This window comes from Eschscholzia californica, unplaced genomic scaffold (assembly GCF_041429995.1).
Source record: "Eschscholzia californica isolate CP2 unplaced genomic scaffold, dmEscCali1.0.p SCAF_6, whole genome shotgun sequence".
Classification (NCBI taxonomy): Eukaryota; Viridiplantae; Streptophyta; class Magnoliopsida; order Ranunculales; family Papaveraceae; genus Eschscholzia; species Eschscholzia californica.
In genome coordinates, this window is record NW_028238483.1 from 12,173,718 (window position 1) to 12,189,516 (window position 15,799).

The window sequence follows — 15,799 nt, forward strand, 5'->3', positions numbered from 1 at the left end:
TAACTAATAAAAATCTCTCTCTCAATAAAATAACTAATTAAAATCTCTCTCTCAAGTGTCCGTGCCCTAGTATGTATATATATATATATATAGGAAAACGATGACTGGGATAAAATCCTTTTTTAATAAAGGATATTGTCTAGAAGCTCTTCTCAAAATTTAAAATATAGTCCTTTGTAGAAATAAAGTTACCTATTTAAAAAACAATAATCATTTCCTTGTTAGAAATAAAAATTCTAATGTAAGAAAAAAAGAAACAAAATAAATTTCGAGAGTTAAAAAAAAAATCTCTCTCTCTTAATAAAATAATAACTAATTTAAGAGAAAACAAACAAAAAAATAATACTAAAAAATAATAACTAATAAAAATCTCTCTGTCAATAAAATAATAACTAATTAAAATCTCTTTCTCAAGTGTCCGTGTCCTAGGACACGGGATATACCCTAGTATATATATATATACTAGGTATAACCTGTGCCCATAGGTCACGGGACAATAGTGTTACGAAAAGTCACCAAGAAAATCATAAATTTATGATTTTTAATGCTTCATTCAACTTTATGTTAAAGTGTAATGAAATAAATAATTAGTACTTTGGGTAAATAAAAGGAAATAGTTGACATTTTTTTTTTTTAAAAGTCGTTGATACATGAGTGGAATCTAAGAGGCCCCAACTTTTAGATTAACTGTGGTCTTTTTGGAGGTCATGATAATTTGAAAAGATACCATAAATTCACATAGAACATACAACCATAAAAACTCTACTATCAAAAAAATTAAGGATTGAACATCGTAATTCATTTCAAAATTCTTACGAAGCATATTTTCGAACAATTGGTGGACAATCAAAACAATGGTGCTTCTTTGTATTATAAATTCATCCGGATGTTGTGAATTTTACCCCTCCAAGCAAGAGAGAACAACAGAAATATGTGCAAAATAACCATTAACCATCAGTAAATTTGGAGCGAAAGAGCCCAAAATCAAAAAATTTATGTCTAAGAATGTTTTACAGTAGTATCTCCAATCATGTATAAAATGTTAGGAAAAATAACCTAATTAACTTGTTCAGGAATATGAAGATAAGCGATGTGAAAGTAAAAGTAGAGACACCAAGATTATTTAACGTGGCAAAAAACTCCTCCAAGATAAAGAGTAAAAAATCACGGGACCTAGTCCAGAAATCATCTACTATGATTAAATAATGGGTTACGCAATTCTTCACCAAACGTATGGTGGATAAACCAATTGTTCAAGATGTGTGGAAACACTCTTTGATAACAATTCTTCTCTAAACAAATAGAGGATTAACCAACTCTTCAAGATGTGTGGAAACACTCTTGGATAACAACTCTTCCCTAAACAAATAGAGGATTAACCAATTCTTCAAGATATGTAGAATCACTCTTGAATAACAACTCTTCACCAAAACTATGGTGGATAAACTGAACAAAGAAACAAAGAAATATAAATCTCTTACTCCTTAGGATTTGAACAAATCCTAGATTACTAAAGTTTGAAGAAGATAACCACAAACTAAATTGCTTCACAAGATTAATAATCTTCTTTTTTTCAAACCAATGTTCTTCTCTTTCAATCTCTCTTGAAAAAACACTTCAGAAATCTCTCTTTCTCTGACCTCTCTTTATTCTCATCTCTCTAATCTCTATCTCTCTCTAATCTGAGAGTATATGATTTGAAAGGATTCTCAAGTAACTCTCCCACCTGGGAGCTCCAACTGGGAGGATACTTTCTGACTTGAAAGTATGATACTCTCTAACCTGAAAGTATGAATAATTTCTTCCCTTTCATTTCCTTTTATAATGATAATTAGAGAGGTATTCTACTAGAAATAAGATTCCTTTTTAGGCTTGAAATAGAAACTTCTATTTCTCCCCAAATAAGGAATAAGAGAAATCTTATTTCAACTAGGAATCCTTTTTGTATAAGGAGGACACCAACATAAATAACTATTTGCCATATAAGAACGCCAACCTTTACCTCGTTAAACAATAAATTATATAAAGTTGACACTCACCGACCATAGATTAAGAGAAAAGCAAATCAACACTATTTTATTCATGTGCTGGAAAATACAGTGGTGAAATAAAAAAGATCCCAGTAAATTTAAGGCTTCGAATTATAGCAAAATCAACACTATTTTATTCATGTGCTCACAGTTTCTTAGATATCACTATCACAAATTTTCACCTAGCTAAAACAATACTTGATAACGGCTTAGCATTATGGGGAGTTGTGACTTACACCCTGATGAAGAGCTTTTTATTTTTCTTGAACTGATACGCTTCTTTGGTTGAAAGTCAAACATCGGCATCAATACATCTTTACCGTTTATCAAATCCTGGTATATTTCAAACTTTGAGTAAAATAATATTACGATAATCGATTCTATCAGACCCTCATCATGATGGGTTTTCTCAAGTCTTTCAGATGAATCGCCTGGTGGGCTAGTCTAATTTGATTTTAATAAAACCTTTACATAACTCACACCACCTTTTACATCAGAATATCATTCCACCCAGAATAAGTGCTAATACCACATGAGATTTCTAAAGTGTGACATAAAACTATCTCGTCTATAGTGCCAAAAAGACAAAAGCTAAAGAAATTTACCACATTATTCTGAAAAAAGGAGCAACAAATTCTAGTACATAGTCGATTTATAAAACCACTGGAGTGAAGCAAACCTCGAGACTCTAAATTAAAGCGTGGAAATCTATTGAATCTAGATCATTGGCATATAAAGTCCAAAACGATAGTTCTCCATGGATATAACAACATAACCAATTACAGAGGCTACTTTCTTTGCTATACTTCAGAAATAAATAAATTCATAAGTATAACCAATTAACTGTACGATGCTTAATGAGAAAGATAATGGTTGGTAATCCAGGAATTATCGATTTAATGTACCTTGTTTTACCAGACCCACTTAGACCATCAATGTCAACTGTCACAAGTCCACCTTTCTTTTCTCGAAGTTCTTGAATAGATTTTACTAACAAATGATACCCATGATCAAAGGACTGCAACAAATACTACACATATTAGATTTTTCTAAGAAATTCATAATTAACAAAATGTAACAAATGACAACAGATTGCTTCGATAGATATACAATTGCTAACGAATTATAACATAAGAAGTACTTAACATTCTTTACCATAGACTCCAAATGTGGGTTATAAACTCAAAAGCAACATGGGCCATTGTATTGGATGCTTCTTACTTGTATAATATATATAATCCTTTTTTCCCACTCGAGAGAAGATCGATCCTTTTTAACTGAGGCACCCTCCAAATCAAAAGTTGATAAATTTTATAACTTCAAAAATCTCCAGAAATAAAAAACTCAATTAAGATTTATATTAATATATAAAACCAAATGAAGAACACTAACATAAAAATTTCACGCCAAAAAAAAAAGATGAATGGAACGGAAACTTGGTAAACAAATGCCAACAACCCTTGGTTGGAGTGGTAAGAGGTATAATCTTCCATCTAGAGGCCAAGGGTTCGAGGCACACGCTGAACAATTCAAAAAAAAACTTGCTAAATAATTCAAAACAAATGAAGCAAAATGAAATTGAATGATAACAAAGATGATTTACCAGTTAAGGATGCTAGATGGTCGTAATGCTTTTACAGATATGAATCTTTTTAAAAGAAAAAGACAGAGAGTCGGTCTCTCTCTCTCTCCCACTCCCTGAATTAGATGATCAAATAATGAAGAAGGAAGTAGATGAAATCAAAAATATACTTCATTTGAGGAAAAAGATAAATCAGGTTAAGGAACTTACGGCAAATAGTGTAGATAGGATTCAACTGTTCCAAGATCAATACCAATACCAATTGTTCCAAGACCAATACCAATTGGTGGTACATATTTCTACATGAAACTGTCGTGCCAATTGTTGTCCATCATTTCGGCATGAAACTGCTGGTATTGAATAGAGGAAAGAGAAAGGAAGATGGAGAGAGAGGAGAGAAGGGCGACTTAATGAGGCAAGCGTTGCCACCCCTTGATTGCCAAAGAAACTGCTGTTTAATGAGAGACTTAATGAGGATATAACTGATCCATACGATTCTTTAAAAAAACTCATCCATACGATTTAAAGGCCACAATTGGAGCATAACTGTAACGGACGGAGAGATTTATACGTGGGTCTGCCCGCACTCACAAAGCTATTTGAATGACAAGGTGAACAACTTAATATCTTTTTTGAGTAGGTAATGGATCTAAAGGTCAAGATATGAGAGAAAAGCCAACGAACGACCGGGTTTGTCTTTCGGTTTGTCTCAGTCAGCAAAAAACTTTACATTTTATATAATAGACTAGGTATAACCCGGATGTTAGATTGAGCGCTTTTTGTGCTCATTAGAAGTATTAAATTATTTTTTTAGCTACATAATAATAAAGAGAAAAGTCTGATATTAAAAATTATTACATAAAGATGATAAAAGTGAAGTACATAATTGTTTTGATATCAAAAATTTATATTAAAATTGAATTACAATAAAACTTCATTATAAACAACATTAATTGTACTGAAGATATCTGATTGTTCAGGCAACAATATATGAACCCTCTTGCTGTTAGTACACCTAGATGGAGCTAAATATAATTGACCGTGACTAAATACTGGGAACCGCAAATCTATTCCCACATGTGTGACTGACTGACCTTGAGACTTATTTATTGTCATTGCATACGCTAATCGAACAGGAAATTGACGTCTAGTGAATTGAATGTTTAACTCAGAAGAGCTTGGTGTTAGAGAGATTCTAGGAATAAACAACATGTTACCACGTTTATCTCCAGTTAGGATTTTTTCTTCAGTTACTCGCGTTGCACAGTTGACAACCATCAATCTAGTCCCATTACATAGTCCATCTTTAGGGGAGAGATTCCTTAGCAACATAATAGGACAACCAATTTTTAACTGCAACTTAAATGGAGGTAATCTAGATGGATTAAGCGAGTTAAGAAACTCGGTTGGATAACGAACATTTAAAGAGTAATCGTTATCTTCAGTTTCATCCATCCTGTCAGCAGCCATAAAGGTGATCATTTTGCCCGGAGTTATGCTTAAAGCTGATGTATTTATTGTTGATACATCTTCATTCCGTGCAGACAAAACAGTTCGTTGTGTAAGATAATCGATTGTAAGATTTTGAACCATATTTAACTCCGGATAAGTTGCATTTATGAGTTCTACCAGAATATGATATCTATTTAGGTAAGAAGGTATATGCAAATTTTCTTAGTCATTTGTCCCTACCTACATAAGAAAGTGTAACGTATATTACATAAAACAACCATTGCATCTAAACATGTGAAAATTTATAATATAAATCTCAAAAAATAAATCATGAAAACCCACTAAGGAACATACTTGTTGAAGAAAAGTTTGAAACATTTGATTGTCAACATCTTCTGATTGAAGCCGCATGTTTTGTGATAGGATCAACACCTTAATATCGATCCAAAGAAATGATCTCCTTAATGAGGCTCCTACAATTTGCTCTCTGACTCCCTTTGGTATAACAGGAAGAATTTGTCGGAAGTCACCACCAAGAACAACAGTCAATTCACCAAAAGGCTTATTGTTATCACGGATATCTCGAGGTGAACGATTTACAGCCTCGACGCAATATTTGTGTTGCATTGGAACCTGGTACCGTATAATCAATTTTGATGCTCGGAATAAATCTGCAAGTGTTGTTTGCTTACCAATATTGCAAATAGAATCTTCATGCACATCTAGAGGAATTCGAAAAGTTGAATGAGTTGTTCTCCGTCTGACCAATAACAAAGATGCAATACTGGATGAAGCAACAGTAATAACTATGTTGCCATTTCCGACACGTTGCTGCAATTGTATTGTATAAAAATATTTTTCCTGTACCAGCCCCACCGTTGAGAAAAAATTATAATCTTTCATTATTACTTACAGAATGAATAATAAACTCAAAAGCGTGTCTTTATGCACTATTGAGAAGGTTAACTTTTGCAGTCAATTCTGTTTCATTAATTGATGCTTCTAGTTGCATGTGTCCCCACATTAACCGATTGCCTAAAATTTGATTCCATTGTTGATGCGGCTGAGGCATAGATGGAAAATCATCTTTAAAAGTTTTACCTTACACTAAGAGGATTTCGTTGAGGAAGTGTAATCCAAAATCTCGTATTTGAGAGTTTGTTGGTTTGGTAATACCTCGTGTAGTACGAAGTTCATGTGCGAGATCATCACAAATATTTAGGGCGAACCTATCCCACAAAGAAGACGAATTTAGTGGAGTACATTTTAATAAAATGATAGAAAACAGTCTTCGTAATTGGTAACTTGTGTTCATAACCGCAGCTTCTTCTAAACATAACACCCATTCACCATCATCTTCTAAAAGTCCACGGGCAATACATGCATATTTGAATGTGTCATATATCATCTCATTTACAGTACGTAACCATTTAAATGAGACCAGACCTTTCACAACGATTAACAATAACAGTAGATAGAATCTTTTCCCTTCATTAGGATTAACAAAATACATTATTCCTATTTCCGTTTCACCCACAATGTAGATTGTTTGTCCCACACCTAGTGTTGTGAAAATTCTTGATAAGTGTAATTTCTTGCAATTTCATCTATGCCACAACGGAAGAAAAAAAAGCCATCAAAGTGGAAATTTTCGTTAACAGCTTTATACTGAAAGACATCTGGATGGTCCATAGGTTGGAAAACTACATGATGCATACCAGGTAAATGCACAGCCAACCTAACAACAAATGGATATTCTTCATGCAGTAAATGACCAAATAATCTCCACGCCGCCTCCGGTGGTGCAACATATCGAGAATCAAGATATTGTTTAATCTCATCTATTGCGCCCACAACCATTGTAGTACGATCATCTCCTTTATAAATATTTTTTTTTTATATAAAACAAATCGCACGCTTGCACAAACTTCCACATTAATATGACAATCAAATAATTTAGAGAGGTTATGATTGTAAAGAACCACATCCCTACTATCAACTAAATGACCTCGATCGATGAAAGCACGATCATCATTATACAATATACTGGGTATCCGTCTTCCCCTATAGTTGTTTTATCCACAAACTTACGGGGATAACTTTTTGAGCATCTTCCGTTTATCATGCACACGTAGGACGTCGTAGACCACATGGAGAGGAAGTGAGGAACTCACCTATATATATATATACACACATCTATATGTCTCTCTTGTAATCGAAATGCTATAGTGAGGAACTAACCTATATATATTTACAACTAATTAGATCAGTCTTCCTTCTCTTTATACATGATTTTCATCAATAATACATACATATTACTATTACTATATATATACATATTACTACTACTATATGTTTTACACAGACAAAGTACAGGTACAAAAAACATGAGATTTCTTCTTCAAACCTATAAACAATACCAAAAGAAAGCATGGGTTTCTTCTTCGAACATAACAATCTATAAAACCTATCAAACCTAATAAAAAAAGGACAGAGAGGAAGTGAGGAACTCACCTTAAGAAAGCAGCTCTGAATCAGAGTATACCAATTAGATGATGAGTGAGTTATTTTACAGAGACTGGATGATTGAATCAAGGGATGGATAATTTCTAAATTTAATTTTGTAATGATCGGATGATTGAATTAAGGGATTACTAATTCCTAAAATTAATTTGGGCGAAATACGTTTGAGATTGAGGGAAGAAGGAATGAAGATAATACTGTAATTGAAAGAGATATACGTTAGAGATTGAGGGGAGAAGGAATGGGTGAGATATCTGCGTCAGGGATTTGGGCGAAATCAACAATTTAGCTACATAGTACTTTGGGCGCTCTGAAATATTGCTCTGTGCATCGTCAAATGTTGCTCTAGGGGCCTAAATAGTTAACTGTTTATAAAAAGACGCGCCTTGAAATATTGCTCTGGGCATCGTCAAATGTTGCTCTAGGGGCCTAAATAGTTAACTGTTTATATAAAGACTGATATTAATACGAATTATAACGGCTGATCCAACGGTTGTTATAACGAATGATCCAACGGTTGATTTAAAAAGTGATATTAATACTAACAATAACGCTCAACGGTTGATCCAACGGTTGATTTAAAAAGTGATATTAATATAAACAATAACGTTGATTATAATGAAAATTATTCAACGGTTGATATCGGTGTTGATCTGGGACGAACGGCTGGATTTATTTTCAATGTTTGTTCCAGTCAGCACTCTTTAACCTGTTTTATTATATATATATGATGTACAAAATAATTAAATTTCCTTTGACTGCTTAAATCAAACTATAAATCATTCACAAATACATTATTATCTTTTAAACTATTAGAAGCAACTGACATTTTTGACTTCATGCACATAACAACATAATTTTTTAGGCTTCTTTAAAGCAAAACACTAGTATATAGTAATTGGTACTTTCTTCTTGACAACTTTATGTTTTTAAAATGATCATTTCATATTATATCAAATATTCGAGAACTAATAGAATGGTCATGTAACATTTTCAACTCGTCACGATTTGAATCGTACTATTTTATTTTTATTGTTACTTGATATATTGTAATATAAACATGATGTGTGGTTAGAAAATCTTTCCAAAAATGTCAGAGGTAAAAGATACTTAGAAAATCTAGGTATATTACATCAACTATTAAGTGTAATATGTCTGTTGCTTGCATCATAATTTATTGGTAGCGTCCTTGAGATAAAGTTTTGCCTCTAACTTTAGCACCGAACGGCACTTATTCTAACTTCCAACCTAACAGAAGTCTAAGCTATATGTCTATGTAACCTTGATTAATATGCAACTCCAACACTAGCGTGCTCCAAGAAATGCAAGTTTTAAAGTATGCATGAACACTTATAATAACTTGATCTTTATTGATGAGAACTCAAAGATTACAAAAATGCTTTTTGGCAAAATTCCTAAGTCACTCAACCTTAGAACTTTATTGCTTTTGGGAAAAATATTAGCTGATATGAATTTTTATATTAGTACATATTTCTTAGTAATTTAGAAGTTGGAAAACCTCTAACTATATTTTAAGAATGACTTGTTTTACTGATTCAGTAGCCAGGTGTCACGGAGCGTTAGGTCGTTCCGGCATAATACGCTCAAAACACAAGGGTGGAAATATCAAATCCTAACAAACCATGCGACGCTATGGACTCCCGCCTTGTACATAGCCAACCTTCCCGAACATCTCGGAGCATATCGACCATCAAGTTATTTTGTGCTCGCAAATAATGCGGCATGACACCATAGGTCTAGTGTTTCTACTGAAATCTTACAGCACTTAATATCAAAACAACTAATTTATGTTTGCATTTGGGAGAAACCTCTGTTGCTGCTGCCATATTCTCTTAGTCAAACTTTTCAAATTCTCAGATATTCCAATTTCCGTTCGTCTAAGACACGCGTACATGGTTAGGTCCGTTCTTGATTCTGGATCATTGATTCTTTCCACGGTCCAGATCTAAACTTCATGACCTGCCGAAAACAACTTCACTGCTTGTTTCCTCCGACACTTCTCTCAAATCTCTCTCGCCCATTTTACTTATATTGTGTAGTTAGTTTTGCTTGTTTTCTTTATTTCCATTTAAATCAATCCTATAAACCCCCCGTTATCTTTGTTTCTCTCCTTTATAGTCTAAGTTAGCTTTTAATATCTAGACCGAGGGATAAGACCTTTCGATATCCAAACTACCTTCCTATCCTTGGATTGATCCCGGCTTTGCCGGATTACTACTTGATACCTCCGCTTGGGTGTGCAACCTTTTCGGGTGCATCAATGATCTTTGACTGATTGAGATGGGTCTTGATGTTTGTGGGTATCATCTCTGGAAACCCTCCACGAGACAGAACTCGTGCTCTTGTGAAAGCAAGAGAATCAACGGCTAATTGCATAGCTCAATCGTGTTTACCCGCGTTAGTGGTCATTTTTATGGTCATGATCTTATGTGCTTCATTATCATATTTCTTGTTGATCATAGGAGCATATCTTACTTGTTTTGCTTTTGAGACATGGTTTGTTCCAAGTTTGGGGATGGCGACGAGCTCGACATCAACTTGGAACCTGTTCATACACGAGTCTCGGTAGTATTATCTTTTATCTCCTCCGGCTATGGTAATATCTTTCCATTCTTCTCTTAAAATTAATATGTCCTATCTTTTGGTGAGTATATAGTTGAAACATTGAGGACAATGTTAGTTTTAAGTTTGGGGATGGGGTATGACTTTCAGCCATGACCTTGGGGTTTCAAAAGACAAGAGGGTTCAATAATTCGACCAAATTTGAAATTTTTTGGGTAGATTTGGTATGACTTTAGTGGTATGCTTAAGTATGTTGATGCATGTGTTTCAGTTTTGGTGAATGTTATGCATGTTCTTAGTCTTTTTCATGAATGTCGAGTCCTTTGGCGTTTGTTGTCTGATCATGTGAGTAGCATCCTAAGGAAGAAGAAACATTTCTGAGGGACCTATACTAGTCATTAGTGGAGACTTAAACCCATGTGAGATATCTGAGCCTTTATATTGTTTTCGAGTGTACTCTTCTGCGCTAACTCTGAGTAGAATGAAAAGCTACTCAACCTCGCAACTTTTAAAAGAGCTTAGACGATCTCATGAGCTCAACTTTCTTAGCCACTAGGAGTGACATCAGGATAGCGACCTTACCCTTGTAGTCCATGAAATCCGATAATAGTGTCAACTTTAGGAAAACGGATACTCCACCACCCACTCACATACTACTCCCGAGAATGAAGACTTGGAAAGTATAAAAAAAGAATGTGAAACAAAGTGAGAATGAAGAAAAAGTTGTTTGTTGAGAATACTAGTGTTAGTGTTCTTGTTTTGTTATGAAAAAAGAAATGAAAAAAAAAAAGTGAAAAAAAATTGAGTTTATTTGTTATTTTGTGTGTTGTGAGAAATAAAGTGTTCAAAGCAAAAAAAAAAAAAAACTATGTTTAGAAGTTGTTTGAACGTTCTTTTTATTGAAGGCGTCGACATTCTCGGGACCTCATCACTTCCATCTCATTACTTGTATCCGTTGACCTTTAGGAAATATTGTTAGAGGGTAGATTGGGTGAGAAGGGTGAGTGAGCTTCCCCACTCCAATTTAGTGCCTATTTCCATTCTTTAGAGATAATTTCGTTCTAAAACATTTTATCCTCATTTGTTTTGTATGAGTTGAGTTTCACTTTATTCCATGCTCACACTTTAGAGTGAACCCATTATTATCCTTTTTTGAGTGATTTTATGTTTTTGAGTGTATGACCGTGAGGCTAAAGTCGTGGCGAAATGTACCAAGATAGGAATCGAGGTTTTGTGTGTGACGCCCCGTGTCCCAAAATAGACACGACCACGCCCCGATAATTCACAGACGAGACAAAAATCCGACAGAGTCTCCTCTGTAAATCGAACCGGTCGCACCTGTAAACCTATCATGCAAACCATACATTCGCATACACCAAAAATAAACTATCGAGCGGAAGCTAAACAAACACAACTCAGTTTCGGGTCGAAACCCGAACCACAACATACAAATGCCTCATAAAACACCGATACAACTTATAAACAACTCTAAGTTTTACGTATATACATAATAGAGTTTGGTTTCTGCAATAAATACATAACTTGATAATAACGAAAAACCATATAAAACGACATAACTCCACTATCCTCATCAGACAAGATCACCGGCTGGAATACAACTCCGCCTCGAGGCTACGACAAAGCACCTGCACACTAACAACTGGTAGGGGGTCAGAATACTCACCGACACGAGTTATTCTGGTAGAAGACCAATCCAAAACCCATCACGTTTTCAAAAGGTCCTTTAATAAGTTATAAACATCATGACAAAACGAGTTATCAAACCAGTTACTGTATATACTATATACAAAACATTTTCCTTAATCTAGCAAGCAATAGCAGTGATTAGCTGCCCACCCATGGTGCGCTCCCAATAAGAGGAGAGTTCCTCAGGAGAACCTAGAGTGCGTTAGATAGTACCAGCCCATTTATGGCACTAGCTAATGCACTACGTCTCCTCGAAAAAGAGACTTACCCCTAGCCGGTAAGTCCCTCTCCCACTAAGGGACTCCGCAATCATTGAAGAGTATACCTCATGATACATATATACCTTAAGTATCTAAATACGTTTTTGTTCACCGAGTTCGAATAAGAGAGCCGTCCCCCAATTACCATGGAAGGACCTGAACCTCATTCTCTTCGGTACCCTGTCATGCATCTAATGCGATCTTTCAAAATCAGTTTCATTCGTATATCAAAACCACATTCTCATATTCGATTCAAATCAGTTTCATTCGTATATCAATACCAATATTTTCATTCGATTCATTATCTTATCAAACACGGAAGTGGAACAACCAAGAGTCATATCGCCACAAAGCAGAGGGATCCCAATCAATGTCACCTCCCAGGCGAACGGTCAGGGTGTACGGCCCTGAGCCTCGAGCTGGAGGCACGAGCACCAATGGCCAGCAAGTGAAGCACTCTACTCCCATAGGTCTCATGACTAGTGTCGCCCACCTCAACGGTCTCACACGGGTCACAACCGTGTCCACATGTCATCCTACCCTCAATGACTACGTGCCCGTAGGTTGACATAATCCGCAGTCGGGTACATACAAGAAAATCCCAATAGTTCACAATAATCGTAAAATCAGTTCGAAAACATTTCTCATATCGCATCAACACATTTCAAGCATATTTCAGTTCATCACATAAATCGAGTTTCATGCTACCTAAACTCTAGTTATAATGGCGCATATATAACTATAGAATCTAGCATATTCATTATCTATAAAACCGTGCTGGATAAAGGATTCAGAACCCCTACCTCAGTCCTTGCATCACCAAAGACCTCCCGCCTACCAGACGACCAAATTCCTCCTCATTCGCATACTCTGGGATAAGGAAGAATAACCAAAATCGAAAAGAAACATTAGGTTCTTATACTAAGAACCTTCGTAAATTAAAAGAATCATTAAAACAAAATCATGAAAACTGAAAAGCAAATTCGCTAACTTCGGAAGACTTCAAGTATCTTTCGAATCGATCTCTAACTTCGTACCTATGTCTCCTAAATATCGGCTAAGCCTACGAACCAATCAACAAACTTCCCATAAATTCTATTTCTCATTTTAGAGTCTCCATAAGCTGACAAATCATATAATGAATTCCATACTATAAATCTATAGCTGAAACTGTCCATTTATATGAAATATGATAAAATTCGGGTAACTATCTCTATTCCAATTCATTTCCAAAAACTAGTTCAAATATGAAATTCGAGCCGTAAAATAATTCGGCAGCACCCCGTCTATATATGGTCACCCCAAAATAGTCCATAACATTCTAAACATGATCCTGAACATAAACCATTAGAAGAAATCGAATAATAATCGTCTAAATAGCTCCAAATTTCAATCCCAAATGAAATTAGTACAACTATACGGTATACGAAATAGCTATCATAAAACCACCAAATTCGGACGAAATTGAAAATTCTGAATGGATAGATATGTAGAATAAGTTGAGTGGGATTACCTGGAAGAAGTTTCATTAAATTCCGACGGCCGAACGCGAAGAAATCGACGAAACAAATCCAACCATTAAAACAGCCCAATACTCACAACTCGGTTATTTTGTTTCTAACTTCCACTATTAAAGAATGAACTTAAGAGAATGGAAGTAGGGTTATGTATATATATAAGGTGGCAAAGGGTGGGTAACGTGTAAAGCTCCTAGCAGTAAGAATTGGGTTTGGTTTCCTTTTAAACCAAACAAAATTGCTTTTGGGTGCCACGTGTCACTCCATAAGATGCCCATATAAATTAATTAGTTTTAAGTCCCTAACTTCAAAATACATAATAAACAAGTCTCACATATTTATAACCTACTCATTCAACCTCCATTAATTATCATTTAACCCCCACCTTGACATCCCTCTTTTAACCGAACACATGGGATGTCACATCGTGACTTTGAACTTAGATGATGCTCATTATGATTGGACACTCACATTTTCGGATGAGACTACCAGTGAGGAGACTTTTAGCATTTATATGGTTTATCGATTTTGATTCGCTTGTTTCGCATGCTTGAGTGTGTCATTAGTTGTCATTATCTTATTTACATCGATGTTGAACTCTTTTATGTCTTTGGAATCTTAAATTTTGTGGGTATATTCTCTGGAAACCCTCACGAGACGACACTCGTCCACTATGGTTAACCTAGGGGTTTAACGGCTTGTTGCATACGCTAAATGCAACCGGGATTCCTCCGAAAGTGAGTTATGACTTTACTTTAAATTTATTTGCTCGAGGACTAGCAAATTCTAAGTTTGGGGATGTTTGATGTGGCGTTAAAATGCCACATTTAGATCACTTAACTTCAATGAGTTAGTTCATTTCGTGTTTTATTTCTAATAATTTATGAGTTTTTCTTGTCAGGTGGCTTATATGAAGATTGGCGTTTGATTCGGAATAAAACGAAGTATTTATCACATTTTCGTTTCATGTGGAAGAGACCGGAAGGAAAGAGCACCAGGGGTATTTTTGTAATTTTGTGAAACTCATAAGTTAAATGGCAAGTGGAATCAATGACGAGCCCGACGGCGAAGACGGAAATCAAATCGGAGTTCGGATGGAGAAATTGTGAATGAACGAAGTCGTGGGACATTTTAGTCTTTTCTGGAGATTAGATGTTTACATAGACATGTGAAGGCACCCCCTTGTCAAAGCCCAAAATCCAAGCCCAAGCTCAAACTCCAAAAGGCCAAGAAGAAGAAAGAAAGTGAGAAAATTATAGGCACCCCCTTTCATGGGCAAGTAAGAAAAGTCTACTTAAGTGGGCTAAGTCATGTGGGCCTAGGTTTTACTCTTGGATAGAAAAGAAATCTGAAAAGGGATCTTCTTCATTAGAGTTTGAGGTTTGGAGGAGTTTAGAGAGATAGAGAGAGAGAGGAAGCAGCTGTCGGCCATAGCTTTGGCCGGGCGGCACATCTAAGGCACGGTACAGCCGAGAGAATGCACAGCAGGGGCAAGAACCACCATTGAAGCAGCTCGAGAGGAGCACTCAACCGAGCTTCACCATTAAAGGAGCTCGGATCTTCAAGGCAATACGGGACGCTGAAGAAGAAACAAGGAGAATTCGGGACAGGGAAGAGCAGCTCGGGTTTCACTACGTCTTCAACAATCAGCTCGGCCGGATTCAACCTTTATGTGGCTGGAAGATTTGGCCGAAATCTTCACCTTATACTTGGCCGGAATTTAAAGCTTCACTTGTGATTGAAAACTTAGGGATTTGTTATTGAGTCTACTGTCTTGATTTCATTGGTGGTTGATCTTGCTGTTGGGTTAATATCTTTAGAGAGAGAGAGCTTAAGTGAAGCTTTCATGGTGATTTTGTGTAAAGGAAGAAGAAGACACTGTCGCTAAGGGGAGGTCAAGTTCGGCAGAGAGGACACCTATTATATTCTGTTAAAGGGACTCCTGCATTCTCTTACAGGGAGATCGACATCACTTCAACACATATATTTCCTGTCGATCTTAGTCTCGCGCCTCATCGGAATAGGGAGATTCTCACTTTAACTCGTGTCTTTCTTTATTTTCTTCCCGTTTATTATTTGTATCACCATGTCTAGCTAGCTTTTGTATTCGGATACTCGTGACGCATGTTTTGATGTGATAAATGA

At 35.6% G+C, this 15,799-nt stretch overlaps 1 long non-coding RNA gene across 1 annotated transcript; it reads right to left on the reverse strand.

Moving 5' to 3' along the window:
- Window positions 1-11,624: 11,624 nt before the first annotated feature.
- On the reverse strand, window positions 11,625-13,060 carry LOC147531764 (uncharacterized). Its single transcript, XR_015227847.1, has 2 exons — window positions 12,941-13,060; window positions 11,625-11,830 (listed from the first exon to the last, which is right to left on the reverse strand). It is a non-coding gene; the product is annotated as an uncharacterized LOC147531764 (long non-coding RNA).
- Window positions 13,061-15,799: the final 2,739 nt, after the last annotated feature.